At 48.6% G+C, this 13,912-nt stretch overlaps 1 protein-coding gene across 2 annotated transcripts in view; it reads right to left on the bottom strand.

The window, feature by feature from the left end:
- Positions 1-13,462, bottom strand: part of PIWIL1 (piwi like RNA-mediated gene silencing 1) — a 1,168,338-nt gene extending 1,154,876 nt beyond the window's left edge. Inside the window, exon 1 of one of the 2 annotated variants that reach the window (XM_085633654.1) lies at positions 13,333-13,462. The gene's annotated coding sequence lies outside the window, so the exon portion shown is untranslated. Of the gene's footprint in view, positions 1-13,114 lie in introns of both variants that reach the window. The other variant, XM_085633653.1, reaches the window with a different exon arrangement.
- Between the last annotated feature and the right edge of the window lie 450 nt (positions 13,463-13,912).

The raw sequence follows: 13,912 nt of genomic DNA, 5'->3' as shown, positions 1-13,912 counted from the left end.
CACGGTGCGAGGTAAAGTTCTTCTCATTGGAATTTATTATTTTTGTTTTGTGGGGGGGGGGGAGGGAGGGTCGAAAAAAATGTCAAATAAACAGTGCACTTAGAACACCATTTTAAATATTCAACCTAACATGAGAGTTTGAAGACTGTTTTAAGGATAGATAATGACATATTCCAACCAGAAGGTATTTTTTTCTGTGGAGGTAAATCGTATGTTCTTAAAAATAAATTGTATGCCCAGTCATGAAATCTTACTGCACATCTGTCATATTATTGCAGCTACAGCACACACTATGCTTACCGGATGTAATCTGCCAATACCCCACCACTACCGCCCATCACTGCTCGTTTGTCCTTGTTCCCTTTGTGTTACTGCACTTTTTTCATGGCTTAGCCCTGTGCCCCTTTATAGATGCCACTTTTTTTATGGTGTGGCCATAGTCACGTTAGGTTGTTTCCCTCACAGCAGTTGCTTCATGACCGCTGCGCTTCCTCTGCTGCCCCCCCCCCCCCCCAACTGCCCTCAGCGGAGCATCTGCGGCTCAGTCACCGCCATATTTTTAATAAACAAGTGTTCCTTTAGGTTTTTTACAGTTCCGGAGGGTGTATGTTTACAGTGGGCAGCGCAGTGCCCGCACCGCAGAAAGGCTTTAAGTGGGGAAAAAAAACTGGGGGTGCTCTAAAATGGGCAGAGCAAACCTCTTAAAGGGGCGTGGCCAATTCTAGTAGGGGCGTGGTCTAAATCAAGATAACTAGCCTTGGGTTAGGGCAGGATCACACAGACTATTTCCTTTCTCTGCGATTCACTGGTTGCTGGATAACACTGCAGCCTTGACGCTCAGTGTGAAAGGTCAGAGCAGGGTCGTGCTGGAGCAGCCTGCCTGTGATCATCTCTCTCCTAATCATCCCACGATGTGAAGGCTGGCACCACGACGTTGCTCCTGCGCTGCAAGATGCGAAATCCTGAGAGAAAATGTCTATCTTTAAAGGATTTCCCTTCTTCCGACAACGCGGCTCACCTGGCATGCTCACTACCTCCACTGCTCAATAGTGAGCAAAATGAGCATGCGTACATCAATGTGTATGCTCTCACTGCAGTCGAGGAAAAAAAAAAAAAAAGAAAACGGACTACCTTTGGAGGCCTGAAAAGAGCCTGCTGCAGCTCAGACCCTGACAGACCCGGTCCACTTAAAGCCCTGGCCCTAGTGGTAAACAAGACAGCACTGCGGAGGACACTCACCCCAGGAGGCTCCATAAATGCTGCAGCGGGAGCACAGACACGGCCTCCTTCCTGCGCTACCTTCTGAGCAGGCATCGGCGGCTGTGCACTGTAGAGTCTGCTGGGTTGGGGCACTGCTTTCTCCACTAATAGCAAAGGAGTTGTGAAAATAGACTTGCTGCTTAAAGAGCAAGTGTATCAAAGAGCCAAGCATTTAGCAGCAAAGAGGTGGCAGTTTAATATTGCACTTTTAACAGCATTTTCACAAATGTATAGGCCAACTTGACGGAATAGTATAATATCTAGAGACAGTATATTCTCCATTAAAATTGTCTCTTTATCCAACTGAACTCAGTTTGATTTCACTGAAGATGTGCTTTCACAGCTTATTATAGTGATTTGCTTCAAAGACAAACCTAGGGAATCATGTTTTATGAATCTGAAGATACTGTGCTTTGAGCCTTCACCCTTTTAATTAACTGTTTTGCTGCCTCTTATCCTGGTGTGCACTGGAAAACGGGAGTAAAGAAATTACTTAATGTTTATGCGGACCTCTTCTGGCTTATGGTAATAACCTTATGTACACATTTTAACTTTTAACTAAATCAGGTCCCTGTGGCTTCTTTTGCTCCCACCTCCATGTTCGCTTTCCTTCTTCCCTTCTCATCTCATCTCACAACCATTTAGCTTCAAGCAAACGCCAATACAAAACACATGGGTAAAAGACATTGTCATTTACAACGGCAATAGCTAACTCTCACAAATGCGAGACCTATTGCATTGCAAATGCTTTTCTTACTGGGTTGGATTTTGGAACTCCTAGTTTGTGTTCCTCTAAGTGCACAGACGCCTAAAAAACCTGAACATGGGTACTATAGGGATATACTGAGTGCCGTCATCTCAGATTCCTATTTTTAATCTCTTTTACTCAGCACAGTCCTGATGAAACGACAAGGGATCGGTTAGGGACCCCATTTAAGCAACGAAACATGTTGGCCTAACTGATTCACATATCAATATCACTTGTTGACAATAAAAACAAAAGGAAAATACTCACCCCTCTGATATAATTAATCTAGAGGCCTTTTCTTGTAATCTGTTTTAACCATACTACACGGACCCCAGAATAAAGTTTTTTAGGGTAACAGGAGTATTTTTATTACACTCCCCTTCTTTCCCCGTCCACACACCCGAACTCACCACTGCGGCGTTTCTCCGAAAAGAACTCCTATAAAGAGCCCTTTTGCGGGGCCCGTGGGGGACCGCAGCGCCACCCCCACGAGGGGCAACGCCCGATTATGAAGCGTGACACCCGCATGGGTGCGTGAGGGCACTTTTTCCAAAAGGAGGAATTCTCCCACCTTCATGTCTCGCTTCGAACCTACTCTGAGATAGTCTCACTCAATTTCTCCTAGCGACCAAATAGGCTAGGTCGCTCTCTTCTCTTTAGGAACATTTACCCTTAGGTGAATAATATTCAACACAACCCACCACATCTATGTCAACATTTCCCACTTTTACTGTGTTTCAGGAGCAAACCATATACTAAGAAAGTGGTATAAGAACCAAGATTTGAGTCAGGACAATGTTGAGAGGACGTAGAATTGCTGGGGACCCACAGAACCACCCAAGGTAAGCAGATAGGTACTCCACTGGGAGCGTGTGCAGGCAATCAATCAATCAGGGGCGTATAAAGCGCACTACTCACCCGTGAGGGTCTCGAGGCGCGGGGGCAGATCCGGATCAGTCGGAGAGCCAGGTCTTGAGGTCCTTCATGAAGATGTGCAGGGTTGGGGAGCATCTGATGTTCACGGGGAGCTCATTCCAGGTCTTGGCAGCGATGTAGAAGGCTCTCCCGCCTGCTCTGTTCCTACAGATGCGGGGGACCTCTGCCAGGGCGAGGTCGGCGGAGCGGAGATTCCTGTTGGGCACGTGGAAAGATACTCTCTCGTTGAGGTATTTGGGTCCGATGTTGTAGAGAGATTTGTAGGCGTGGGTGAGCAGTTTGAAGGTGACTTTTTTCTCGATGGGGAGCCAGGGGAGGTTTCGCAGGCGTTGGGTCATGTGTTCGTGACGCAGCGTTCCGAGGACTTGTCTGGCCGCGGCGTTCTGGATGGTCTGGAGTCTGTAGTAGAGATCTGTTGATTCCGGCGTACAGGGCGTTACCGTAGTCCAGTCTGCTGGTTATGAGTGCGTGGGTGACAGTCTTTCTGCAGACTTGGGGAAGGGGATCCACTTGAAAGTTTTGCAAAGGAGGCGCATTCAGTTGAAGCTAGTGGATGAGACAGCGTTGATCTGGCGGTTCATGGAGAGGAAAGAGTTGAGGATGATGCCAAGGTTTCGTGCGTGGTCTGTAGGAGTGGGTGGGGTCCCGAGGGCGGAGGGCCACCACGCTCCCCCTGTTTCCCGTTGCCCTGGGCCACTCCCAGCTGAGCATTGACGCTGTGGAGCCGGTCCCGGGCACAGAACAGCGGCGGCCATCTAGGGTGTGGGTGGGATTGACAGCGCTCTAGTTGCGCATAAAAGGGGTCCCGGTTTGGCCAGCGCCTGACTGTACGACTGCTTGAGCACCTTCTGAGGCGGAAGCCGGGAGGCTGTGTTGCTTGGCACTGCTTTTGTGTTTTTACCTGCTTTTATACTGCTAAATCGGCGCTTTATTCACTTCATTCCAACTCGGTGCAATCTAGCTTGATTTTCAAGCTTTAATCACCCACTTCGCTCCCCCTCTTTCCCGTTGCCCTGGGCCACTCCCAGCTGAGCATGGACGCTGTGGAGCCGGTCCCGGAACAGCGGCGGCCATCTTGGATGTGGGTGGGATTGACAGCGCTCTAGTTGCGCATAAAAGGGGACGTCCATGTCTTCGCGCAGCGAACGCGCACAGCGGGCGCGCCTGACTCGCGCCAGAGTCAGGCCCGTCTACGCCAGGACGGGCCTAGGGACATTGAACCCGGTTCCGCTTCCTGCAATTCATGTCCTTCATGGTGCTAGTAACATCTACACAGGTGAGGAGTTAAAGCGGCTTAATCACCCCCCCCCCCCGCACAGTGCACTACATGTGTATTGCCAGTTCATAACTTTAAATGCACCCACTGCGGCTTCATCACGGGCCGAATGTCAAGGTGTAATCATCTGAAAGCATTACATAAACGGGGTAAACCGAGGGGTGGAACAAGGGCTGCTAAAACTTCCTCCTCCCTTACAAAACTGCATTTTTGGAGTGTGGACTGTAGATCCCTTCCAAAACATAAGATTAACATTCACGACTTTATAGTAGACGAAAATCCGGATGCCATGTTCCTCACAGAAACCTGGCTTCAGGTTAGTTCAGGGCCTGATATTGCCATAGCGATTCCCGACGGTTATAAACTGGTAAAAATAGACAGAGACACTGGTAAAGGAGGTGGCATTGCGATAATTTTTAAGTCAAATTATTCATGTACTCTTGATGCTTTTCCCATGTTTGGATGCGAAGCCGGACTTTTTAAGCTTGCTATTAGCCCTCAGTTTACTCTGTCTAGTCTCCTGATTAATCGCCCCCCCCCCCCCCGGCAACGCTAACACCTGGATAACTTCCTTTGCAGACACTATTGCCCCTCTTTCTCTGAAAGCGGACAACTTTTCCATTCTTGGCGACCTGAATCTCCATCTAGAAGATGGTCAATGTAATGTCAGCAAATTGTTTTTATCCGAATTGGAAGCCTTAAATATCCTATTATGCAATTCTGGGCCTACACATTCTGCTGGGCACTTATTGGACCCTGTCCTTTCAAATCTTTCTTTTGAATGTTCTTTTCTTGCCCGTCCTTTAGAATGGTCGGACCATTATGCTGTACACTTTGCCTCATCTCAGAGAGAATTTCAAAACAATAAGACCAGCAATAAGGATGTGCTTATACGTCATTGGCATAAACTTAATATCATTGATCTTAACGCACGTTTATCGAATACTCTTTCTAATACCAACACATCCACATCTGTACTAAACTCCTAAGTATTCAAATGGCTGAATTCTGCCATTGATGAACTTCTTCCCTTAACACTCAAAAACTCTTCATCTCATCGACCTCCTGCACCTTGGTTTTCTGATTATCTAAAACGTATGAAATCTAGCTGTAAGACTTTTGAGAGGAAATGGAGACGTTCTTACTCTGCCTCCCGTAAAACAGCCTATAAGGAAGCCCTTAGGGACTACCATCATCATTGCAAAGTGGCCAGAGCTGCCTACGTTTCGAACACAGTAATCAATGCCCAAAATTGTCCTCGCACTCTCTTTTCAGTTGTGAAGAAACTAACTGGAGCAGACACGGTACCAGCCCCTCCCGCACTGGAAGAGGCTCAATGCAATTCTGTAGCAAATTTTCTCATATCTAAAGTAGAGCGTATCTATGACTCATTAAGTCCTTCGACATCTAATGATACATCACTGCCAGAACCTACCCTTGACTCCAGATGTTTCACTCCTTACAAAGACGAAACTTGCAAACTGGTTACCCTTTGATGATGTTTCTTTTTCCCATTGCCTAAATAGCATTAAATCTGGCTCCCCACGGGATCCGGTACCTGCCAAGATTTTAAAACTACTTGAACTTAGTCCACGTCAAGTGCTAATGCAACTTCTCAACTCTTCATTACTTGAGTCATATGTTCCACAGGAGTGGAAGCATGCAATGATAATTCCTTTATTAAAAAAGGCTGGAGCGGACATCACCAATCTGTCCAACTTCAGACCTATTTCATTGCTCCCTATTCTATCAAAGATCCTGGAAAGGCGCATTAATACACAGTTAACACATCTTGTGGAGAGCTCGGGCTTCTTACATCCGTCCCAATTAGGCTTTAGAGCGCATCATTCGACTGAAACCACACTCCTAGGAGTTACCGAGAGTCTGCGACACAGTGTCGATCGCGGAGAAACATCAGCCTTGATCCTTCTTGATCTTAGTGCGGCTTTCGACACTGTGTCTCAGCCCATCGATACTCAGTCCCTTATTATTTAACATTTTTGTAAGACCCCTAGCTACTATTGTGGAGGAAGCCGGTCTTACACTGTACTCCTACGCCGACCACTCACAGATCATTTTTTCTCTCTCTAACAAAGAGTGCAACAACACCTCTGCTCTGAAAGAAGGTCTGACTCGTGTTTCAAAATGGATGAAGAGTAACTTTTTGAAACTTAATGGTGACAAAACCGAGGTTGTGATACTAGGCAAGAACAAGGATCTCTGGGGTCCCCACCATTGGCCCAATGATATGGGACCTACCCTGCAACCTGCAACTGCAGTTCGCAATCTCGGGTTTCTCATTGATGAGAAACTTACAATGAGACAGCAGGCTGTAAATGTGGCCTCCATTTGTTTTGCCACCCTGAGATGGCTTCAGAAGATTTTGTGGATGTTACCTCCTTCCACTCAAAGAACGGTAGTCCAGGCGTTGGTTGTTTCCCGCCTGGACTATGGTAACGTCCTATATCTTGGAGCCGACCTAACAACCATAAAAAAACTTCAGGTTGTGCAGAATGCTGCTGCCCGACTGCTCTGCAATGTTCCTAGGAGAACATCTGCTTCCACAGCACTTTGTGACCTTCATTGGCTCAAAATCCGAAACAGAATTAAATTTAAAGCCCTGTGTCACGTCTTTAAAATCAAACACGGCTCAGCCCCAAAATATCTTCAGGGCCTTATCCAGGCCTACAAACCCAGTCGAACTCTTAGATCATCAGTATACGGTGATTTTTCTGTCCCCAGATTTAGGCTGGCAAAAATGGGAGGTCGTTCTTTTGCCTATTTGGGTCCTAAGTTTTGGAATGCTCTTCCTGTGACCCTAAAGACAGAAACCAACCTCTTTCTTTTTCGCAAGCGACTTAAAACTTGGCTCTTTCAGCAGTAATTTATAGCCTAGTAAAATCAGCGTGCTATTTTTTTCCCTCTCCACTCTGTTCCTTGAGCGCCGGGAAACCCACTGTGGGTAGCTGTGCGCGTTAGAAGTTTAAATAAATAAAATAAAATAAATCACGTCCATGACTAATCAAGGGACCAACACCCAGATAAGCCCTGAAGTACCCTAAGGAATGGGTTGGAAAGATTCAGGGGATCCTCCCCAGGGGAGGATCTGTACAGGGAGGAGGTTACTCCCATGTCCTTTGTCCAATTACACGCCAGAGCAGGAGCCGACTTGTAGGACTGGTTTGAACGGGACTATGCACAGGGACACCAAATGTTCCCCTCATGCAGACTTTCTGGCGGTGGCAAGCGCAATCACCCAGCCCTAATACACAGAATCCTGTCTGGGAGGTGTTAACGCCTCCCTGTGACAGGATGCCTATTGCTCTGCCTTCCCCTGCTTGGGCTTGGCTCAGCAGCAGGAGGGCAGAAGTGTGTCTCTGGTCGGCAGCAACCATTTTGTGCTGTCCGGGACTAGAAGGCTGAACTGGGAACACCGAGAGCCTAACGGAGGGCTCTTCCAGTGCTTGGAATCATACCCCCCCCCACACCGTTTACGGTCGGGCTAAACGTTGTGGGTAAAGGTGTGGGGGTATAATTCCAACATGTCTGACACCAAACATGATAGGATTCTTTGCAGCCGTTTGAGATGGTCATCATGCGGTCACGCGATACCCCTCTATATAGTATGTGGCTGCTTCAATGACAACCCGGGAGAATGGATTCTGCAGGCGTGTCATGCTCATGCAGGGACACCCTCTCACTTAGAACCAAGAACCCTGCCCTCAGGATTGTGAAGGCCTGCTAGAGGGGTGACATAGGTTTTTAGTGCAGTGACCCGTAGGTATAGTCAAGTTATATCTTTCGTAAGTGGTCATGCACTAGCTTACACAGGCTGCAATGGCAGGCCTGTAGTTCCATTTTAAATGGTCTCTTCTGGGTGGTATAATACATGCTGCAGCCCATGGGAGATATTCTGGGGTACCTATGCCCTGGATACATGGGTACCATATACTATGGACTTGGTACGACAAGGTTACCCAAGTATCCAATCTGGGGTGTACCTTAGTATATAACAGTTTAAGGAGAAAGCAGATAGACTGGGTCCCGATTAGCAGGATCCCAGTAAGACTAGTTAAAAACAAAAACAGTATCACATCAGTAAAAAGTGGGGGTAACCATAAGAAGCAGATGCTACTTTCCTTCACATATTCTTCCACATTATCCTCTGGAAATTGCTTTCGTCTGAAAAAGGCATGTTGTTTCAGCATAATGTTAGGTTCATCAGCAAACTGCTACTACAATCTAACAACCGCCTCAAGGCAAATGTTCCATTAACCATCACCCGAAGGTGCCAGTATAATTAGCATAAAGTCAAAAATAAGTTGCGTGAACAAGACTTCCATATGGTAAGGCAAATTTGTGTGTAGGGTTGTAGCATCTATGGCAACCGAACAGTTCTCAATTAACCTGAACCAATATGTCCATTAAATACCAGGTTTACCTGGCAGAGTTAGAAAGGGTGGAGATTGAGTCCGATTGCTGCGAACGTGTAATGGGTGAATAACTGCCAGCACTCACCCCCAAATTTGAAGTGGACATTATCGCACACAGTGAATGAAATAAATGAAAAGCAGGAAATTTAATTAAAGCAATAAATAGCCATATAAATGAGTAAGCAATAAATCTACATTGCCATGAAGATTAAATAACCGCAACAATGGTGTGCCTAGCACAGAGGGTGTAGGCAGACTACAATACCTATGCGTGCTATGTCCAACTCACGAAACTATGTTGAACACCAAATGTACTTAAAGGTGTGCCTGTCACCGAATCCTACAGGCAAAATGCTGCCGTTAGACAATAGAGGAGATGTGCCTGTCACTAGACGTGCAGGCAAAGCACTGCTTTACTGAGGAATAATAACCGTAGGTGTGCCTGTCACTGGAATTGCAGGTGAACTGCGTTGAAACGGTCTTTATCCTCCACTTAAGATGGCTGCAGGGAGTGTCAATGTATGATGTGGTGCTGAAGTCAGGAACTGACTTTTCCCTCCACTTAACCAGGAGCGTCAACATGACACGTGGCGATGAGATCCAGCATGCCGGACCTAAACTTCCAATTAGTAGCAAGATGGCCACCAAGCGTCAACACGATGACTAAGGCTGTGTCAGCACGTCACAGGAATAGCCTTGTGCCCACCCAAACACTGCTGTAAAATCAGGGATTCCCAAAAGCCACGTCCTGGAGGGCACTGGCAGCGCGGAGAACAGCAACAGGGCCCGTCGTCATAGGTGTTCCAAGGAGCGTGCAGAAACTACACGGATGGAAGCACCACCTGGTTGAAAATCAACTACAAAAATGCCTTTATGCAGTCGGTGGGCCAGCACAGGAAAAATTGTAACCAACTGAAATAAATATCTAATTCAAACCGGTTGGTATAACTCAAGGTGAGGTTTTTTTGGCTGTGCACACAGGTGCATCTCAAAACGATCAAGCTAGGTATAAGATCTCAAGTTGACCCCAATCACACTTAAACTCTTTCTTTCCAGTTTCCTTTGCATTCTGGTACACCTAATCCAATTTTATAATGGTAAAACTGGACTGTAAGTACCAGAGATAAACAGAAAACAAGCATTGGCATAGCCAATAGGTCTTGCTTTTGGGACCTTAAAAGTATTTAGTTTTGCAGCAACACCATCAGCTGTTGCATGGCTAAACCTTGTACCTTATAAGTGTTTAGCCATGCAACAGTTGACAACACGACAGATTTTGCGGAAACAAAAAACGTATAACATTTACTGTTGCCTTTCGATCTCTGGCGAGGGCAACGTTCTTATGATGTTAAACACATTATTTCTGTGTTTTCCTTTATAATGACATGTATCAGCAGTCTCTGGGGAAACTGTATTGTTTCTAATCATTTTAAAATAATTCTCAAAAAAATGCCAAAGTGAATATTGCATAAGTCTGACAAAGAAATACGGTAGATACTGAAAGTATTGGCTGCCCATGTAATTCTGCATCGTAGCTTATATGTATTAAACTCAGTACGCATGGTCTGTTGGGTGCGACTAAACGAAGACCTCCTGTGGGCAAAGCAAACCCCAACTACACGCTCTGCACAGAAGAGTGCTGAGCGGCCAAGTACCTGTATAACAAGCTGGAGGAGAGTGGAAAGACTGCCTGGAAGAGAGGATAGTTAACGGAGAGGGGCCAGGGAAAGGAATGAGCAAGTTTAACAAACTGACTGGGAGACGAGCAGACATACTGCGAGGAGAATGGGTGTATGGAAATTAAACAGAGGAGAAGCGGCAGGCTGAGACAGAGATTGGGTAGGCTGAGCACAGCTCAAGTAGGCTTATTGGAGAGTGGGGGAAATAGACTGGGAGGAGAGAAAGAAGACTGATGAGAAATGGCCAAACAGAGGAGAGTGGCCACAGTGAGAGAATTAAGGGTAGGCTGGAGAGAGTGGGCTGAGGAGGTGAACACGAAGAAGAAACAGACCGGGAGGACAGGGCTTCAGTGCTTAATTTAAAAAAACAAAGTATTGGCTGCACGCCCCGTGAAATGTTAAAGTGATCGCAATCAAAGACAGATGGCGGCAGCACGTGTGAACGCAAGCGCTAGGCCAGCCAGTAGCACTTTCAAAACTCACCTACTAAATGTCTCAACGAGCAGCGCATGCGCTGGCTCAGCGAGACCTAAAAATAATAAAGAGCTGCAGTATGTGTTTCTCAGAGGACAGTGGGTCGGAAAGATGTCCAACCTGTAATGACATTATTTTGATTTTACAATAGCATTCGAAAAGGAGACAAGGCCATTTTCTGAACTCAGAGACCATTGTTCAAACCTTTATTAGATTAACCTAGTCAGGGGGGGAAAAAAAAAAAAACGGTCCCCTATACTGCTGCAATGAGTACGAACAGCAGGCCAAGCCTGGGTAGAGGTGATTCTGGGAAACCAATCCGCCCTTTAAAACCCGCTGTGCTGCATTAGTGAGGTGTAATGACATGACAAGTGACTTTTTAGAGAAGCAAACTGTGTCCCTGGTGTGATGAAGGCGGTGGAAACCGGAGCTTGATAACATTCTACTTAATGTGGGAGCTAACAAGACCCTCTCCCAAAACTGGAACGCGTAGTTATATAATTGGAGAGTGCTGGAACGATCGTACAAAAAAAAAAAAAAAGTGATCCTGGGAAAATTCGGGATGTCTGGTCAGTCTACACTGGGTCCCTCTCCTCTGGTCCTCCCCCTTTTAAACTGTTCTTAAACAATCCCCTACTCCTCACAACACTAGTCCCTTTTGCTCCTCTACCCTGAGCTCTCCGTCCCAGCGCCCACTCTACTCCTCTCAACCGCCCATGGATGCCTTCCATCTACTCCTCCACAACTCTGTTCCCTGGACAGACAGAGACCATTCCTTCTGCACCATATAGCCCAGAAACGTCCTCACTCGTCTTCCCGTACACCTCTACAAGGGTCCCTTCTCCGTATATAGATAGGCCTCGACCATGGATGCCTTCCATCTACTCCTCCACAACTCTGTTCCCTGGACAGACAGAGACCATTCCTTCTGCACCATATAGCCCAGAAACGTCCTCACTCGTCTTCCCGTACACCTCTACAAGGGTCCCTTCTCCGTATATAGATAGGCCTCGACTGCTGACTACAGCTCTGCCTTTCCCCCCCCCCATGATCTCTACTCGCCGTGGTATTTAAGTCCTCGCTACTCTGCCCCTCCCCCTTAGCTCTTCTAGTCCCAAATTGGGTTCCTTCCCCATACTCCTCCCGACATCCAGTCCGCTATCCCAGCTCGCACTCTACTCGCCACGGGCCCCTCCTGTGAGCTTCTCGACCCCCGCGGACCTCTCATCTACTCTTCCCAAATGGGAACGGGCCCCTGCTCCCCGAGGACCCCTCCCCTATGGTTCCCCGACCCCGCGGGCCCCTCATCTACTCTTCCCAAATGGGAACGGGCCCCTGCTCCCCGAGGACCCCTCCCCTATGGTTCCCCGACCCCGCGGGCCCCTCATCTACTCTTCCCAAATGGGAACGGGCCCCTGCTCCCCGAGGACCCCTCCCCTATGGTTCCCCGACCCCGCGGGCCCCTCATCTACTCTTCCCAAATGCGAACGGGCCCCTGCTCCCCGAGGACCCCTCCTCTATGGTTCCCCGACCCCGCGGGCCCCTCACTACTCTTCCCAAATGCAAACAGGGCCACTGCTCCCCGATCCCCTCCTCTATGGTTCCCCGACCCCGCAGGCCCCTCATCTACTCTTCCCAAATGCGAACAGTGCCCTGCTACACGACCCCCCCCCCCCCTCCTCTGCTCCCCGACCCCCGTGGGCATCTCATATATTCTTCCCAAATTTTGAACAGGCCCCTGCTCCACGAGGCCTCCTCTCTGCTCCCAGACCCCAGCGAGCCCCTCACTCTTTCCAAACCTCCTGTGAGCTTCTCGACCCCGCGGGCCCCTCATCTACTCTTCCCAAATGCGAACGGGCCCCTGCTCCCCGACCCCGCTGACCCCTCCTCTATGGCTCCACGACCCCGCGGGCCCCTCATCTACTCTTCCAAATGCGAACAGACCCCTGGCTCCATAACCCCTCCTCTCTGCTCCCAGATCCCAGCGAGCCCCTCACTCTTTCCAAACCTCAACGGGCCCCTCCTCTGAGCTCCTGGAGCCCCGCGGTCCCCTCCTCTACTTATCCTATATCAGAACGTACCCTTCTTTCTTAATTCCCGTGGGGCCCTCCTCTCTGCTCCCCGACCCCCGTGAGACCCATCTCCGAGGACCTCTCATCACTCCCAAACCTCCCATGGGCCCCTACTCGCTTCCAACACCCCCAGGGGCCCCTCTTCAGCACTAACTACCACTCCTGTATTTGGAACCCCTTTTGGAGTCTCTCCTTTCAGCGCACACGAGACCCGCCCTCTTCGGGTTCCTCCTCACCGTTCCCGCCGTCCTGAGATCCTCAAACGCGGCGCTCCTTCGGCAGTTGCCCCGCAGCAGGAACCTCGCACTACCGCTCCGCGCGAGTGCACACCCCAGCCAGGATCCCTCCGCCGCTCAAAGAGTCCCAAAAGGGGTGACCGGGTGCGTCCTACAGCCGCGCCCTTCTACTGGATGCTGAATGTGGTAGCCTCAGGGATGAGTGCAACGCTCATTACCTCGATCCCGGCGCCGGTTGCCCTTCCGCGGCGGACCCCCTCGCGGAAGAACACAGCGTAACGCTGCGAATCACTGTAGCGCGGAGCACGTGCAAAACCGATGGACAATGACCCGCCCTCCGTCGCTCATAGGTCGAGAGCTGGGCGTCCGCGGCTGCAGATTGGCGGGTGTTTGGAGGAAGTGCGGAAGCGATGGGGCGCGAGAAGAGGTAGAGTGGGGGGAAGGCATTGCAGAAAGAGGGGGGAGAAAGGTGGCCATGTGAGGCTGGGGTGCAAAAGAGAGTTCTAAGGAGGCTTGAACGCAAGAAAGGCTAGGGGAAACAAGCATTTGCAATGCAATAGGTCTCGCAATTACGTGAGCTTGAGCTATTGACATTGCAAATTACAATGCCTTTTATTTTTGTTTCCGTTTTTAAAACGTACATAAAAGGCATTGTCATTTACAGTGCCAATAGCTTAAACTCGCGTAAATGCGAGACCTATTGCATTACAAGTGCTTGTTTATATTGTTTAGGTGGAATATTGTTCTGGACTACCAGGCTGCTAGCTGGAGGCTACTTTGAGAATGTGTAATTATGTG

Source organism: Triturus cristatus, chromosome 11 (assembly GCF_964204655.1).
Source record: "Triturus cristatus chromosome 11, aTriCri1.1, whole genome shotgun sequence".
Classification (NCBI taxonomy): domain Eukaryota; kingdom Metazoa; phylum Chordata; class Amphibia; order Caudata; family Salamandridae; genus Triturus; species Triturus cristatus.
Note: the sequence above shows the minus strand (reverse complement) of the source record. Positions and strands in the feature narration are given on the sequence as shown.